The sequence below is a fragment of the Hippocampus bargibanti genome, linkage group LG02, assembly GCF_051943395.1.
Source record: "Hippocampus bargibanti isolate YZ-2025 linkage group LG02, ASM5194339v1, whole genome shotgun sequence".
NCBI classification, from domain to species: domain Eukaryota; kingdom Metazoa; phylum Chordata; class Actinopteri; order Syngnathiformes; family Syngnathidae; genus Hippocampus; species Hippocampus bargibanti.
Window position 1 is genome coordinate 4,584,557 of NC_142735.1, and position 19,191 is coordinate 4,603,747.

Genomic DNA, 19,191 nt, shown 5'->3' on the forward strand with positions numbered 1-19,191 from the left:
TATGCTTATGTTAGCCCTTTTAACTCATTCACTACCATTTACGAATGTATTCGGGAATTCTAAATATGACGTAGAGCGGCATTCCCGAATTTGTTCGGGTTTTGTTTTTTCACGCTTGGGTGCCGATAAATCGCTGGCCATGGCCTCCGGCAATGTTTTTATCTTTTCCACAAAGTGGAAGTATTTCCGCGTTGAAAGAAGAGAGTGTAACGTTTCTAACGCTGTATTGAATTTTTATGTAGTCCTAAAACTCAATATTCTGTGGAATGTGAGTGAGAATGACAAAAACCCTGGCACTGGAGTGGACACATTTTTGCACGTGTCGGGCAGTACATGAGTTAATTAAGCCACGGAATTTTAGACAGTAAAAGCATTTACTGCATACTTTTGGTGATAACCACCATCATGTCAACAACTTCACTCTGCAATTAAATAAGTTCCGCTTATCACAGGCAAAACTTTTATCAAAAGTTAAACCATGACTCGAGGACTCATTGCTGCTCTGCTTGCAATTTGGCTTTGGCAAACTAGCAAAAGTAATCCTCAATCATATACAGTGATACCTCGGTTTACGAACCCCTTGGCTTACGAACTTTTCGGTTTACGAACGTTAAATTTATGAAAATTTTACCTTGGCATACAAACTTTTTTTCGAGATACACACACAGAGCTGCCTCAATGAGTGATGTGTCGTTTACGAACGAGCCCGTTCTTCTAACAACAAAATGGCAGCCGACTTGTTTTGGTCCTAAATTCCCCGCCCCCAGTCTTCGGTTAAAGCCACGTGATGGGTCAAGAACGCAGCAGTGAGGGAAGGTGGTTTAAACATTAAAGAAACAAGCAGAAGCCAGTGAGAGCGTTTCAACTTTATAGTTCAAAGGTTAAAATATCCCATCAATCAGACTCCACAAACAACCCACACAAGCCATCTGTACACTTGATGCAAAACGCTATCAACTCAGCTAAACAGGACACAATTGATGAGGAACTAGATAAAATTATCACAGAGAAAGCACCTACAGAGGATCATTCCTCAAGATGGTGAACAAAGAAGGTTACGTTCCTCATCAAGTGTTTAATGCTGAGGAAACCGGCCACTCCGTTCCATCAAGCCATCAACGACCATCACAAAGGTAAATAAAACAACTTTATTATACAGTACAGTTTTTTCTTTAATTATAATACCATAGCACATTTCTTGTACATAAAATAAGGTGTATTTTGTGTAGTTTTAAGGCTTAGAAATTTAGAAAGTAGAAAATTATGTTTTATGGGGACCCGGGAACGGATTATTCTCATTTTTATGGTTTCCTATGGGAAATATTTTTTTGGTATACACAGTTTTCATCTTACACACTCTGTCTGGGAACTAATTAAGCTCGTAAGCCAACGTATCACTGTATATATATACTGTATATATTTTTTATTGCTGCGCACGGTCTGATTTATAAAAGCGTAACGTGGGCATGTGCGGTGATCGTGGATTGGATGTACCTTTATTCGTCTCACAGTGGAGAAATTTACATTTCACAGCAGCAAAGTTATGACAGGGAGAGGAAAGGAAAAAAAGAAGTAGAAAAACAAAATACAGGAGCTGCTGAAAAAGCAGCCACTCTCGCGGCGCCATCTTGAAGTAAAAATAAATAAATCACAAATATGACAACACAAAGACACAGAGTCATTCATTCTTCAGTACTTGCTGTACCCTCTTTGTGACATGAAGCTGTTCTAGATGAGCTGTCTGCATTTCCGCTTGTTTTACTGTTTTTTTTTTATCATTTCAAATATTGTCTGGCGTACTACAACTTTTATATGAGAATTGTAATCATTTATAAGGGAAGCTATTAGCTAAAGTTGACAGGTATGTGATTGTGGCGCTGGATCTTCAGCCAGCCTAGCAGCAGGGTCAGTGTGTGCACGTTTTTATATGTGTGTGTGTGTGTGTGTGTGTGTGTGTGTGTGTGTGTGTGTGTGTGTGTGTGTGTGTGTGTGTGTGTGTGTGTGTGTGTGTGTGTGTGTGTGTGCGTGCGTGCGTGCGTGTGTGTGTGCGTGCGTGCGTGCGTCTGACAATGGCATACCTTGTAATCTCCTTTTTGTCAGCAAAGTTGATCTTTGTTAAATGATACGATCTGAGGGGATAAAAAGTAGTCTTTTCAGTTCCAGACAGAAATTTTTTAAGAGTAGCAGTTGGTCTTCAAAAAACAAGCAAAAATATCCAGACAGACGTCCAAGCAGATGGGCGCTTCTCAGGCGAGATGCTGCAGCTCATCTGCAATCTGTTTCCTGGTGAGGAGACAAATGAGCACATGTCAAGTTGTGTTCTTGTGGTGTCGTGAGATGGTTATCAAGTCCTCATAACTGGGTCATGGACGGTAATACAGGTCATGCATGCTATTGTCTGCTGAGCTAATTCAAACTTTCGCTAGCCAAAAACAGCTGCACCTTTAGATGATTGTCAGTTTAATTGATGTGTTGGGACTTGCCGTTTTGTTGTACATACTAATGGTCATTGTATGGTTTTGAGGACAGTTGAACTAGAATGGTCCTAATTGTAGTGTATGTCAACCTTGATATGTCCTCATCCATTCTCTGTCTTTTACTTGCGTTTTGAACTCAGGTTTCATGTAAAATTGACATGCATCTACTATTGTGTTTACTCTTGCATTTTACATGCATTTTACAGCCATTTTCCAAGGCAACGTAAACCAAATAAATGTTTTGACTGAACGGACGGATTGATGAAGCTGAATTGAGTTGAAAATAAATGTATTTTCTTTGGCAATAACATGATACTTAATACGAATTTGAATGGTTTAAAGGTGGCTCCTTGCTTTGTTTGATTACACTATTGTGGATTCAATCATTGATGGAACATAAAGTCTATGGATTGACTGCAGTAATTTTTACTCCGTGAGCTATTTTTTTTTAAACTAAACACTCTTAGTACTTCAGAACTGACATTGAAATCAATACATTATGATGAGAGAAGTTACTCAAAAACAAGTAATTAGAGGACTATAACGCAAGGAACCTTTAATCGTGCTGCAATGTGGAAAATATTTTTTTCCATCAAAGATGACAGGTCTGAATCAAAAATCCAACGTTTTCAAATTAACGTTTGACGGGACCAGTCACGTCTTAATGTCACCTTAGAGAGAAATATTACAATACATTGAAATACATATTGATTTATATGGCGCTTTAACAACAGCTGAAGCTGTATCAAAGCACTTTACATGGGCAACTATTATATACAAGAACGAAAGCAGTCACAAAGATAGTAGAAAGCACCAGGGAGTAAAAACAACATCAAGTCGGAGTACAAGTGAGATTGACCACCAAACCACCAATTAAAACAATTGTTCTATGCTGTAAATGTTAATAGAGCCATACATTTACAGACACTCCCCACCTTACGAACGAGATATGTTCCGAGTGTTCGTTCGTAAGGTGAATATATTCGCAAGTTGCTTCAGTGCTATATTTTGTATGGAATGTATGTTTAAGTCAAACACTGAACTGGGAAGTATAAAGCACAGACGCTCTAACAGTCATAAAATAAATTCACACCTACTGTAGTACGACGATATACATCCTTAGGTCTACAGTAAATCATTACTGAAGCTGCTGGCACGTAATTCAGTAATTAGGTGCCACCATTACTTTGTGTTATGTACCGCGTGCTCCTGGAGCGTCAACAGGGAAGTGGGATTTCCTCCCCGCCCACATACTCTATACAGCCAATCATAAACGAGCTCGGTGCCTCCTGCACAGAGAGTCAACTGGTAAGGTATTAATTTCCCGCCCATATATACTCTACGTAGCCAATCGTAAGCGAGTTCGGCAGACGGAGGGGGCTGAACTCGTTGGCAACCCTTCCGCATAGCTGGGCGCTGTGATTGGTCAGCCTTGGTGTCCGTCGCGTTAATATCCAGCTCTTGGAACCTTCGATGGACAGTGTGCTTGCGTGTGCGTGAATATCAGTACGCAGCCAATTGCAAGCGAGCTCAGCCGGAAAAAGGCGCGCAATACAAAATCTAATTTACAGCATCTCTGTCCAAACAATTTTCGACATACGGTACCTGCAAAAATGTTCGTATGTACCATAACGTCGTAACTCGAATTTTCGTAAGCTGGGGAGCGTCTGTATCACAAAAAGGGTGTTTAAAACAAAACAAAAACACAGTGTGTTCTTTCAGTTTCATCATGGCTGAATTAAACCAATGGAATAGATGGTTACATGGGACATGGTCGACTTTGACTGGCCATTGTCCTGTCATTCTGGAGCACAATTCGTCATCCTTGAAGAGATCAATGATGGGCAGCTTTGCGGTTTGTTGAATGACACTTCAAATATCTTCTGCTGTTTTGAGTACCAACCAAGTCCTAACGGACTAAGTCTTAAAGGACAACCGACGTCTCCGGACAAGTTGTGTCCATAATAATTTGTAAAATGGCTTCAAATGACGTCTACTGAGCGTATTTTACAAAGATTCCACCGCATATAGCTATATTTTATGTTTTAAGACTCGCGCTGAATAGTCAGGAAGTCTTGTTTTTGAGTTGGTGACGAGTCCGTACGTGACGTCACGAAAGGAATGCCCCTGACCGAAAAAAGACGCATTGTAGCGGTCCTTCCATCACGTCAATGTATTTTGCGGTACTTGTTTGGTCTGGGGACCTTGTGTTGCACCCAAAAGCTGCCAGAAGAGGGCGTCCAAGCTGCATATAAGGAATTTATCAGCCTGTGGAAACGGAGGTGGCCACAGGAGGTCGCCATTTTGTGCCTCTTTTTCGTTGAGATATCTTCCCTCAATGTTGCCTCATAATGGCACGGAATAAATTCTTTAATCGATTGCAAACATGTATGCTTTCCTCTTCAGAACTATTTGAATCATATTCGTAACTGGATGTGTAACAAGAAAGCATATTCTCCGAATCTGAAGTCATTGTTTTGATTCTCCAGCAATGCAAGACGTCTTGGTGTGACGTCACGAACTGGGGGCGGGACTTTCTGAAAATGCCCAATTCGCAGCTCAATTTTTTGCAGATTTTGGACACTTTAAGTCATTTTTATTGGTGTTTTGCATTTGACTAAAAATATCATACTGCGTGTTTTGGGTATTTTAGATGCTATAAAACGTTTTTCTGATGTCAGTTAAGAAACAAAAAAGTGACATCGGTTGTCCTTTAAATATACGTCTAGTGACTGAGATTATTAGTTACAAACTCCCCCTATTTCAAATGGATATAAGAATCTCTGACTTTATGTCTCTGGGGAATAGCTGGCATTCTTCATTTTATTGAGTGGCAAATTGACATAGAAACAAGTGACTAAATGCCCATCACTTTGCATGTGTATTGCTGTTTCTCGACATCTTCATACTACAGTGATACCTCCGCTGACAAACGCTTCAGCTCACAAACTTTTCACCTCATGAACATTAAATTCGCGAGCATTTAGTATCGACTAACGAACTAGTTATCGGCGGACAAACAAAAACCAAATGGCGCCACGGTAACTGGCAGACTAGTTTTCGGGGGATGAACACCAAACCACATGGTCGAACAGCACCACGGTGGATGGCGGACTAGTTTTCGTCACCCCCTTTCTTTGTCTTTGAGTGCGGATGTGGTTTGCTATCGAGTGTAGTACTTTTGCTATTATGTGACCAAAAAATACCCCACCACAGGCTTGTGTTAAGTCAAAAAGGACAACAAAAAAAAATTACAGGCAGAAGAAGGAGATCATCGAAATACACGAACGAGGTGTGCGTTTCTGTGACTTAGCGTCCCAGTACCAGTACGCTAAGTCGACCATTGCTACGTGTGGCTAAGGGTGTTTCCATGTTGTCTAAGCAACGGTCTCAGGCAATAGCAGAGGTTGAAAGACGTCTGTTGATTTCGATTAACGAAAAGCAGCGAGCAGGGTACATTGTGAGTGAGGGTATTATCACCGAGAAAGCACGGCAACTTCACTTGGATATCATCAAGAGGCAACTACATCAACGACCATCACAAACGTAAATAAAACGACTTTATTATAGAGTAGTTTATTTCTTTAATTACAATCCAATAGCACATTTATTATACGTAAAATAAGGTATATTTTGTGTAGTTTTAAGGCTGATTTAGTAGAAATTGTTTTATGGAGACCTGGGAATGGATTATTCTCATTTTAATGGTTTCTTACGGGAAATAAATGTTCGGCAGACGAACTTTTCACCTTACACACACTTTCTGGGAACCAATTAAGTTCGTGAGCTAAGGTATCACTGTATATGTCAGTAAATCAGCTCGGATTGACTCTCGCTCACCTGCAACCTTAGTGAAGACAAGCTCAATAGAAAATGGATGCATAAACAGAATCATCACTACGGTAAAAACTATGAAAGTTTTGATAATTAGAGTGACACTTGTAAAGTCATAAGCATTGGCTCACTTTGTTAGAATGTGACCAGAATTTGGATTTTTCTCCATTCATCGTCTAGTCGAAGTGAAAGGCACCTCTGCGAAGTCATTCCAATGTGGCAAGACAATTGCTCACGCCTGGGTCTCTGAAATCTGGGAAAACGACACGAGTTAACCTTCAAAAGTTCCCCTTTATTATCATTGTCGTGTCACATGTTACCATGCGTCATTGTGGCTTGTTTGGACGTCAGGAACGCAATCTTCTCAAACAACATCTTGGGTGAGGCGACACTTTGTCACGTGGCATTCGATTTGATGGCTCACAGCTTGACTCACATGTAACTTATGAAATCATTTGCATTCAATGAAGACACCGATGTCGTTTTTATCTACGTGTGCCACTACTTTCTTGACAGTATCATTTAGGAGGAACAAAATCATAAGGCTTGAACATTGTTTCTGATTGATTATTTCCACTAATATATATTTACTGACTGTACAGAAATGTATGTGGACACACAATACAATACAATACAATACAGTACAATACAATACAATACAATACAATACAATACATTGTGGACTGAAAATATCAATCTACTGGAAATGAGGTCATCTTCATTCTGGCACAGGAAGAGTTAGCAATATAGTTACAATGGTGTGAGTGTTTTAACGCTTATGTCCATGTGTGAAAATTGAAGTCCATAAAGTGTACCGGATTTTCCGGACTATAAGGTACACCGTCAATGAAGAACATTTTTTTTCATATACATATAAAAGGTGCACTAGATGATGAGGCGCATGCTGAGCTTTCAAAAAAAATGTAAGGCTTTTAAGTGCGCCTTAAAGGACAACCGACACCATTTTTTGTTTCCTAACTAACATCAGAAAAACATTTAAAAAAAGAGTACAAAAAAATCTAAAATACCTAAAACACACAGGCTGATATTTTTAGTCAAATCCAAAACACCAATAAAAATGAGTTAGTGTCCCAAAACTACTTCAAAATGACCTCGAGGTGACGAGTTTCAGAAGGTCCCGCCCCCTTTGTTCGTGACATCACGCCAGGACGTCTTGCCTTGCTCTAGAATCAAAACAATGGCTTCAGATTCGGAGATGCTTTCTTGTTACTCATCCAGTTATGAATATGACTCACACAAAAAAAGAAAAAAACAAAAGTGAAATGGTGAGAAAATGGATAGAAACAGTGAAATTTGGACTCGTTTCAACTTTGATTTGATTTGTTCAAAATCAGAGTGTAGACTAGAAGGTTAAAATATCCCATCAACCAGGCTCCACAAATAACCCGCACAAGCCATCTGTACACTTGATGCAAAAAGCTATCAACCCAGCTAAACAGAACACAATTGATGAGGAACTAGGCAAAATGATCGCAGAGAAAGCACCTCCAAGGGATCATTCCTAAAGATGGTGAAATAAGAAGGCTACGTTCCTCATCAAGCGTTTACTGCTGATGAAACCAGCAACTCCATTCCATCAAGCCATCGACGACCATCACAAAGGTAAATAAAACGACTTTATTATCCAGTACAGTTTATTTCTTTAATTATAATAACATAGCACATTAATTATACATAAAATAAGATATATTTTGTGTAATTTAAAGGCTTAGAAAGTTAGAAAGTAGAAAATTATGTTTTATGGGACCTGGGAACGGATTATTCTAATTTTAAATGTTTCCTATGGGAAATTATTTTTTGGGATACACACTTTTCGCCTTACACACTCTGTCTGGGAACCAATTAAGTTCATAAGTCAAGGTATCACTGTACTTGCAAAAACTGGGAATAGCAAAACGGACTAGGTCAGGTGATAGGTGTCACCATTTTGGTTTACAAAGGCTTGCAGATCAACTGAGAAACTGGGACGTTCTTGTCGACGTGTGAAAAATAACATCTCTACACTGAAAGAAGTCCTGTTGATCCTGCTTTTTCTGGTGGAAGTGGTAAGGGGGGGGTCTCTATTTATTTGTGACACTTAAAACACAACGTCGGACCTATTAAAAAACAGTCATGTTTTCTTATCAGGCCTCATGGAGAAGAAAAAAAGCAATTTTCTCTGTCGTTACGCTGCATTAAGACCTCACATCTGTGACCAGCACAATTTGACACACCCGCTCAGAGTTACAATGTAGCGGCTGGCTTGCAATTTTGGAAAATAATAACCTGCCATGCTGATCTTTCACTTTATATTGAATAATACCCGATAACATATTGCAGTTGCGCCGTACACAATCCCGTTGTCGGGGTTCATTACAGCATCAGGAGCTTGAACCCTTTTATTCCTATCCCGGCCTTGCTTTCAGAACTGCTTTTCTGTAAACATGTTAGATTTGGTTAAAGTTAACAAATTGTTTTAACCTTGATGTCAATAAAGAAAAAAAACGTTGCCTTAAAACCGCAAGAGCATCTCTGAGATTTATTGCCCCAGACTCTCTGAATGCTCAGTAGAACCTTTTCATCGCTTTCTGGCAAATATTTACTTTTCGAGTATATGATGAATTCCGGCTCTGAAGTGTGGTGGTGGTGGTGGTGGAGGTTATTTGGGGTTAGGATGTCCTCACCGCAGTCGATGCAGAAGAATTTAAGGAAGCAACTGTTTCCTGGTATATTCAGACCAACACTTGGCAGAAAGCGAACTTGTGATTTATGACCAGTTTGCAGTGAATGCCAGAAACGCGGGGGTGGGGGTCCGACGAAACACTCTAACAAGATTTTGGGGATTTGGCACGTTTGACTCGCTTTTGTCTTTGTTGGGAATAAAAAGAAACCACAGTTTCGCAACACGAAAAGGCTTTGCTCACATGTACAAAACATTCATATTGGAAGACTGAGCATTGTGAGGCACTTTGTTAACTCATTCACTGCCATTCCTGAATTTATTTGGGAATTGAAAAGCATGACGTGGAGCGTCATTCCTGAATTTGTTCGGGCTTTGGTTTTTCTTGCGGGGGTTGCCGATAAAGCCCCGGACAGACCTCTGGCAATGTTTTTCCCTCAGATAACTCCAGACCAAGAGCTGTTCTTTTTTTGGGTGCTGATAAAGCGCTGCCCATGGCCTCTGGTATGTTTTTTTTTCCTTTGCACAAGGGGGAAGCATTTACATTTTTCCCTGTTATCACTTTGTTCCAGCTTCAGCTGTAGTTATAGCCCTATATAAACCAATATATATGTATTGCATTGTATTTTGGAGAGTCGCCCTCATTTCAAGCTTATATAACTCCAGACCCATGTAACTTAGTAACTCATTTTTTCTGATTTCAGAGTCTAAGGTTTTTAACGCTGTATTAAATGCCTATGTAGTCCTAAGACTCAATATTTTGTGGGTCCTGGAATTCAAGTGACAATGACAAATGCCCTCATTTCAAGCTCATATAACGCCAGACTATTACAATTTAGGAATTAACTCTTTTTTTTCTGATAAAAGAACAGGGTCTAAGGTTTCTTATACTGCATTTAAGAAGCCCTAAAACTCCTGAAATGTATGTCGAAAGTTTCTTACGCTGCACGGAAAATTCATGTAGTCCTAAAACTGACAGTGCTCCATGATAAAGGAGATCTGTGACTAAAATAAGCCAAGTCTGGCCCCATCTGTCCCTCAACTGATTTGATAGAAAACCACCTCGGAAAATCATTCACTCAGCGCGGCCACACGTCCCGACACCTTAGTCACACAACAAACAATTACCATATTTTCCAGTGTATAATGCGCCCCAGAGTATACGGTGCACCATCAATGAATGATGTATTTTCAAACTTTTTCCATATGCAAGGCCAGATCTCTTATCTGAGGATGACATTTTAACAGACCCCCAGATTTTCTGTGCTTCCATGGTTGGCCTTGTGTTTGGCCAACTAAGCATGAAACTTTAAAATTGTCACATGCGAGTTGGCAGCTGGGCGGGGCCTCCGCTCCCGACCTCCGCCAGCTGCTGTCAATTCCCTCATCACAGACATTTGGAAATTTAAACCAGACGCTGGCACTCATATATATATATATATATATACAGTAAAGTCTCGTTATATCGATATTCAAGGGAGTCCGAAAAAATATCGATATAACCGGGACTATCGATATATCCGACCCTGTTTGCATGTAATTTTCTCCGTGCGTGCATAGAAATAGTATCGATATAACCGGGACTATCGATATATCCGATATCGATATAACGAGACTTTACTGTATATATATATATATATATATATATATATATATATATATATATATATATATATATATATATATATATATATATATATATATATATATATATATATATATATATATATAATAGCTTAGACAACAATCAATGGCAGTGCATGCAGAATTCAGCATCGGTGTTCACATTGTGGCGGTTTTACCCAAACTTTGTCATACTGCGCAACATTGAGTGACATCATCTGGAAAGCAAAGTCACATGCTGCCACAACATGTTTTTTTCAAAATCTTTGAGGTGGTAAAACGATAGACCCACCCTTCATCCCTCACCCATCACCTCCCTACCCATCTGCAGTCAATTTAGCTCTTGCACAATCTTCCTGAAGTGACAAAAAGCGGCCTGGAGCTGCTGCATGAGCATCAGAAGAAGTCATTTCCATTTGAATTCAGAATGCATACCTTTGTTGGTAAATTCAAGGAGACAAAAAAAGAACATGGGCATTAAATCATTCACTGCCAGATGTGCAAAAATGTGTCCACTCCAGTGCCAGGGTTTTTGTCATTCTCACTCAAATTCCAGGACCCACAGAATATGGAGTTTTAAGACTACATAAACATTCAATGCAGCATAAGAAACCTTAGACGCTCTTTTTTCATCATAACAAATAGTTAATTCCTAAGTTATACGGGTCTAGATTTATCGGAGCTTGAAATGGGGGCAGCTGTCGAAAATACAATGCAATACATACAGTACATATTGGTTCATATAACTCTTGAACAACAGCTGAAGCTGGAACAAATAATAATAATAATAATAATAATAATAATAATAATAATAATCTGAAATCTGTGAGCCCATTGTTTTGTTTCTTGAGCAAGGCAAGACTTTCTGGAAATCCCCAGTTTCGAGCTGATTTGTGGCAGATTTTGGACACTAAGTCATTTTTATTGGTGTTTTGCATTTGACTAAAAATATCATACTGCGTGTTTTGGGTATTTTAGATGCTATAAAACGTTTTTCTGATGTCGGTTAGGAAACAATTGTGTCGGTTGTCCTTTAAACATACTTATATAAACCTTAAACATACTTATGTAAGCCTTAAAGGGCAAACGACGTTTTGTTTTTTAACTGACATCAGAAAAACATTTTATAGCATCTAAAATACCCAAAACTCGTCACCAACTCAAAAACAAGACTTCCTGAATGTTCAGCGCGAGTCTTAAAACATAAAATATAGCTATATGTGGTGGAATCTTATTAAAATACGCCCAGTAGAAGTCATTTGAAGCCATTTTACAAATTATGGACACAACTTGTCCGGAGACGTCGATTGTCCTTTAAACATACTATACACAAAATAGCACTGAAGCAACTTGTGAACAAATTCACATGACGAACAGCCGTTCGGAATAGATCTTGTTTGTACGTTGGGGAGCATCAGTAGTCATCCAATTTCCACCATTAAATGTAGTGAAACATGTCAAAATGTAAATTGAAACATTCCTTGTAGCACAAAACAATTAATAAATGTTGTGAAAATTACCAGCCTGGACCAAATTAACAGTCTTTACACTATTCACTGTGTGTTGTCATTATTTTTCAATTAATTATTGGACTCTCTTGGGGATACTTGAGATTATTTTTGTTCTTCCACCATGTGTTGGCCATACATTTATGTGAAGCCATATATGTTCTGATTTTGTGTGTTAGTTAAGGCTATGAATCGAACCATTTTCAGTAATTTTCGAATGATTGGTGAAGCTTTATTTTACAAGCTTACACACTGGGTAGAGCATACCTGTCAACTTTTACATTTTCCCCGTATTTTATACATGTATTTTTTTTAGCTTTCCAAATAATGTACGGCGTATGACAACTATTATACTGGATGCTTTTTTTATATTGTGAACTAATCTCACAAAGTCCATTTTGACTCAAATCCAGTTCGTCTCAATTGATGACAGCCAACTGTCTGTTAGCAGTGTTTGAAAGAACGTCTGCCCAGATGCCCGAGGCGTGTAACTTTTACGGCGGGCGTACAACTTCCAGAACCTCTCTGCCCGAGTGGCCGACAACTTTTTCCAGAAAAAAAAAAAAAAAAAAAATTTTTTTTTCTAATCAAACGTTTGCTTTATTCCGATTTCGAAATATTAGTTCAGTTTGAAATTTCGGAATTTCGGTTCGTTTGGCAATTGACATACTCGGCATCCAATCAGAAGCCTGCACTGAATAACTTCGCACCCGGACTTTCCCGAGCGTTATCAGGTCGCGCATTTGCATATCATTTTCAAAAGTAGACGCCCAGAGAACACAAGAAAAATGGATAAGTGGTTAGGAATCAAACCAAAACCTTATCCCCGGAAGAGAAACTCAAAAGAAGCTAACAAAATTTATGACGCTACAAAACGTAAACGTACACTGAGAGCATCGTGGAAAGAGGAGTTTACGTGGCTTGCAGCAGATGACGCAACACAAATATTGCATTGTGCAACCTGCCGGGAAGTGTATGGACAAACGACAACTGGAGCACAATCATCAGCAAAGGATATTTACGACAAATTAAGCAAGGGAGCATTTGTGGTAGGTACATCAATTACATAATTGTGTTATAATAAGTGTATAAGTGTTGTTCTGTTATATACAGTAAAGTCTCGTTATATCGATATTCAAGGGAGTCCGAAAAAATATCGATATAACCGGGACTATCGATATATCCGACCCTGTTTGCATGTAATTTTCTCCGTGCGGGCATAGAAATAGTATCGATATAACCGGGACTATCGATATATCCGATATCGATATAACGAGACTTTACTGTATTCTGATTATCAATCCTTAATGCTTTGCAACAATGATTTTTTTTTGTTGCAATTAGTCGTCTTATTGTGTTCCAAGTTGTAAAAAATCAGGCAGGTAACTTTATGGCCGGGCAGGCAACTTTTCAGAGTTGTCTGCCCTGGTCTGTCACGGCAGACAACTCTGAAAAGTTGCCTGCCCTGGTGTCCGCTAATTTTTTGTCATGAGTTTCAGACACTGCTGTTAGCGTTTGTTTTTTTTATCATTTCAAAATCATGTACGGCGTACATGGGTATTGCAATAATCTATAAGGGAAGCTGTTAGCTAAGGTTGACAGGTATGTACTATAATCAAAATACGCTTTCATCCACTTGTATGGGTATACATGAGCGATGTCAAGAGATACATTGTGCTTTGTACAAGCCTTTGTAATTTGGTTTTGTAATGATATGAGCAAATCGTATTTGCATGTTCAACTAGTGATGCCTGGCTTTCATCATTTTTCCTTTTACAAAGCATCCTCACTCAGCCAGCACCAATTCCAGAACAAGATGAAGAGATTCCATTTAGATTCAATAACAAGACGCAGGATGAATATTTTAATTCAATCATCCTATCGTCATTGTGCAAGGTCTGAATATGGTAAAAGCACTTCAAAACATTGTACCAAGAGACCCAAAGCTGATAGTGTTTACCAAAACCTCCCATGAGGTTGACTATGAACGTCATAAATCAAGCTGAAAGGAGGCTTGTGTAAAACAAGAGCTTTTCCAAGGGGTCCCATCAGTAATTCAATTAGAGGCGAGGAAACAGCGCACTGTTTCCCTCTCAGGACTAGTTGGATGCCTTCCATCCATTCTTCTCATTCATTCCACTCGTCGGGAAAGGAGACTTTGCAAGCCCCCCGCCAGCCCCCCGTACAAACGCTTGTAAAGCATGAGCACCGGGAATGTGAACCTTTTTTGCCACGAGTAAAAGGTCAACGGGCACAGCGAACCCCAACAACCTCGCGGCGGTCGGAGGGGAGTGCACAGGGACATCGAATGGCATTGGAAGGGGGGAAAAGTGGAAGAATCGGGGGCCACGCTTTTGTATTCTCATTGCGACTTCCTCTACGGAGACTCACACACATGCACATAATAACTGTACACAAGTTGGGATATGTGGCTCTGTTGCTAGGATACCATTTCTTCTCGATTCTTCCCTAAATGCATCGCTGGCTGACTGTTGGCAGTCGCCACAAATGAACACAGAGTCAGGTTTCAATTGAACATTAAAGTACAACGGACGTCTCCGGACAAGTTGTGTCCATAATTTGTAAAATGGCTTCAAATGACTTCTACTGAGCGTATTTTACAAAGATTCCACCGCATATAGCTATATTTTACGTTGTGACGACGTCACTAAAGGAACGCCCCCTGACCGAAAAAAGGACACATTGTAGCATTCCTTCCATCACGTCAATGCATTTTGCTGTACTTGTTTGGTCTGAAAATGTTGTGTTGTACCAAAAAGAGGCAGAAGAGGGCGACAAAGCTCCATGTAAGGAATTTATCAGCCTGTGGAAACGGGCTGATTAATTCCTCACACGGAGCTTGGTCACCATTTTCTGCCTCTTTTTTGGTGATACATTTCCCCCAAATGTTGCCTCAAAATGGCACGGAATAAATTATTTAATCAATTGCAAACATGTACGCTTTCCTCTTCAGAACTATTTTAATCAAATTCATAACCGGATGTGTAACAAGAAAGCATATTATCCGAATCTGAAGCCATTGTTGTGATTTTTCAGCAATGCAAGACGTCTTGGTGTGACGTCACGAACTGGGGGCGGGACTTTCTGAAAATGCCCAATTCGCAGCTCAATTTTTTGCACATTTTGGACACTTTAAGTCATTTTTATTGGTGTTTTGCATTTGACTAAAAATATCATACTGCGTGTTTTGGGTATTTTAGATGCTATAAAACGTTTTTCAGATGTTCGTTAGGAAACAAAAAAGTGACGGCGGTTGTCCTTTAAATGTCAAGGAGTGACATATTCATGTAACCTTCACCAGTGATAAGCAAGTCCATGCCGCTGGTCATTGAATGATGTGTTTTACAATGTGTACAGAAATGCATTTTAAATGAGTGATGGGTTCATATTTTTTTTTTACAATTTTGGGTGCAACCGCTTGTAAGGGAAGTGAACAAAAAGAGGAAACGCAGCATTTTTTGTTTTTGTTTTTTCATGAACTGAAATCAAAGCCTCAAGACTTTTCAGAGTCACAAGTTTGCAAATGATGCAGTGTCAGCTCTGAAATGAGGCGTGATCAGGCATTCCTGTTTTTTTTTTTATTTTTTTTTATTTTTTTTGTCATACATCTATCTGACGTCACAATTACTGGCACTATTTGATGGACCATCATGGACCTGATGTCATACTGTTAGATGATTTGACTTGCTCAGGCCATTGTTCATGTCCATTTTGTCAAGACACTCTCTTATTACTCTTGTTCGGTTTCTATTTTCTCTGTTTTTTGCTGTTGCTTTTATTTTTCCTATGTTCTTATTTATTCAAGTATGAAGTTCTCAGTGTGTTTAAGTCTACCATTGGTTTCTCCCACACTCAGTTTAATCTTTCTTGTACTTTATTTACACGCTACAGACACTTCCCTACTTACGTACATTTGAGTTACGAACAACGTTAAATACGAACATTTTTGTAATAACATATGTACTATTCTCTCCAGTTGTACAATGTACATATTTTATATGGCATATACAGTAAAGTCTCGTTATATCGATATTCAAGGGAGTCCGAAAAAATATCGATATAACCGGGACTATAAATATATCCGACCCTGTTTGCATGTAATTTTCTCTGTGCGTGCATAGAAATAGTATCGATATAACCGGGACTATCGATATATCCGATATCGATATAACGAGACTTTACTGTATTTTATTAATTTTTTATTTTTCAGTACAAACCAATAGTTTACTTATACAAGCCTTAAACAAACTTATATAAACCTTAAACATACTTATATAAGCCTTAAATATACATTATATAAAAAATATAGCACTGAATCACTCACAATCGCAAATAGGGACAATTTTTGAGAGTTCCATTAACATGCCGTTTATGTTTTTGGAGGAAACTAGAGTACCCGGAGAAAACCCACATGGGCACAGAGACAACATGCAACCTCCACACAGGAAGAATATCCTCTGCACTTTGAAGCGGATGTGTGAACCAATGTGTCACCCTTTCACTGCTTCTCTGCGGGTGCTCTGTTATTGAGCAGTTATGACCATTGATTTTCTTTCTCTTCCCAGCAGACGTTTGGATGACAGCTGGTCTTTCTCAGATCCCTTCGTGGACTTCCAATTAGCTCCAACATTTTCCCAATGACACACAGTTATGTCGTCGTGTCCCTCCTTCTTGGTGTGCATTGTGGTTTACTTATCACAAAATGCAGCTTTGATAATTATAGCATGATATATTTCTGGTTTGTAGTATTCCATTCTAGCGTGCCCGCCACCACCCATACGCCATCACATTGATCGAGAACACAAAAGTCCGAGCTATTTCACACATATAATTTAATTTAAAACAGATTATTTTCTTCTACACAGTGTATTGTAGGTGTTCAAATACCTGACATGTTTTCGGCGTATACCGCCTTCCATATATACGCCGAAATATGTCAGGTATTTGAACACCTACAATACACTGTCTGGAAGAAAATAATCTGTTTTAAATTAGATATCAAGTAGACAGGATGAACTTAATACAACTATTTCACGCGTTTCCGATTTTCAGACAGAGCCTCATAAGACTCATGTGGCTTTGATTCATCCTCCATAACAAACCAACTGCACCCGGGATCTCACGAACAAAGACGATAAAACCCACTATTTGCTGACAAGGAAGTTATTACCCATCATTCTACTTTTTGCCTGCGTTAACAGCAAACAGACACATTTTTTAGCAACATTCAACTCTGGAAAGTTGAAGCACAGCCACTCGCCAACATAATCCAGTGGAAAAAAGACTGATTTGTATGTGATTTGTAAAACAGCATTTGTCACTTCAAGTACTATACATTTTTTTCCTCCTTCAAAACAAATATGATGTCTATCGAACGGAAAGTGGCTTTGAATGACTTCCGAAACCACAGTCCAGTGGATTTTCCAAAACGCTATTTACGCCACACAGCCACGTATCCTTATTTTTGTATACCCGAAAACTGTTTGATTCACACCTCCACATGCACACGGAGTATCCAATATAGATGAAGAGCAGTCTAGTAAAATATTTCAACTGCAACTATGTCAAGAAGTTTACGGTTAATCCCCTGAGTGTAAGTATTTTTGGGGGGGAAGTAGTGGGAAAAAACGACAGTAGATGCACACATCTGAGGCCTGTCACACAGCATCACATCACACGCTGATCAAAACTGCCTTCGGCAAGCTTTATTTTATTTTTTTTAGGTGGGGGGATGAGGGGTTGCTGCCATCCAGGCAAAGGATGGAAGCAGTGGAATGGGCAAGCTGGCTGGTGGCAAGTCGGGTTAATCCCCCACTAGTCATTATCCTCACTTCTTAGCTACAGCGTGCATATATATAATGAAGGCCATTTCCAAGGATTTGCACCTCTGCAGTAATTACTGACACACACAGATTCCGCTTACCTTTTTTTTTTATTTTGCTGTGTGTGTGTGTTTGTTATAAATAGTCATCCCATGGTGGCTTAACCCACATGAAGTGCTGTATCCAACTCCTGAGTAGAAATGATGTTTACACTTACAGATGAGTAGCGTTGCCAATAAAGCAGATGCTTATTGGCTGGAGTGTATTTCACAATCTATTTGTTTAATTGCTAAATAGCTTTTAAAAGGTTGAATAGTAAAAACAATTAAAAAAATATACTACATGATCCACATTACTCCTCTTTTTTGCATTTTCATACAGCTTTACGATTACAGTGATACCTCAGCTCACGAACATAATTGGTTCCCAGAAAGTGTGTGTAAGGAGAATACAGTAAAGTCTCGTTATATCGATATCGGATATATCAATAGTCCCGGTTATATCGATACTATTTCTATGCACGCGCGGAGAAAATTACATGCAAACAGGGTCGGATATATCGATAGTCCCGGTTATATCGATATTTTTTCGGACTCCCTTGAATATCGATATAACGAGACTTTACTGTAGTTCGTCTGCCAAACATTAATTTCCCATAAGAAACCATTAAAATGAGAGTAATCCGTTCCCAGGTTCCCATAAAACAATTTTCTACTGAATAAGCCTGAAAACATCACAAAATATACATTATTTTATGTATAATAAATGTGCTATTTTATTATAATTAAAGACATAAACTGTACTATATAATAATGTCATTTTACTGACCTTTGTGATGATACGTACCCATTTGTGGTCATCAATCAGATTAAAATACCATCCATCCATCAATTTTCCAGTCCATTTCATCCTCACGAGGGTTGCAGGAGCCTTTCCCAGCCGTTTTCAGGCAGTAGGCACGGGAACACCCTGAATTGACTGGCAGCTAAATGCAGACTATTAAAATCCCGTATTTTCCGGTGTATAAGGCACACTCAAAAGCCTTGATTTTCATAAAATGATGACCCTGCGCCCTATATATAGGTGCACTTATATGTTAAGTAATATTGAGCAGCCACAACAGGTTTTGCAACTGTCATCAGACACAACTCCATTTCCCCTTGTATAAGAAGTTGTGGTCACCCCAGCCTCTATTGTAGTGCCTTAAAATGTGGTGTGCCTTACAT

The 19,191-nt window shown here is 39.1% G+C and overlaps 1 long non-coding RNA gene across 2 annotated transcripts in view; it reads right to left on the minus strand.

The window, feature by feature from the left end:
- LOC148901260 (uncharacterized) overlaps positions 1–10,378 on the minus strand; it is a 29,888-nt gene extending 19,510 nt beyond the window's left edge. Inside the window, exons 1-3 of one of the 2 annotated variants that reach the window (XR_016117820.1) lie at positions 6,632–10,378; positions 6,443–6,557; positions 2,127–2,283 (exon numbers count right to left, since the gene is read on the minus strand). This is a non-coding gene — a long non-coding RNA (uncharacterized LOC148901260). Of the gene's footprint in view, positions 1–2,126; positions 2,284–6,442 lie in introns of both variants that reach the window. The other variant, XR_016117819.1, reaches the window with a different exon arrangement.
- Between the last annotated feature and the right edge of the window lie 8,813 nt (positions 10,379–19,191).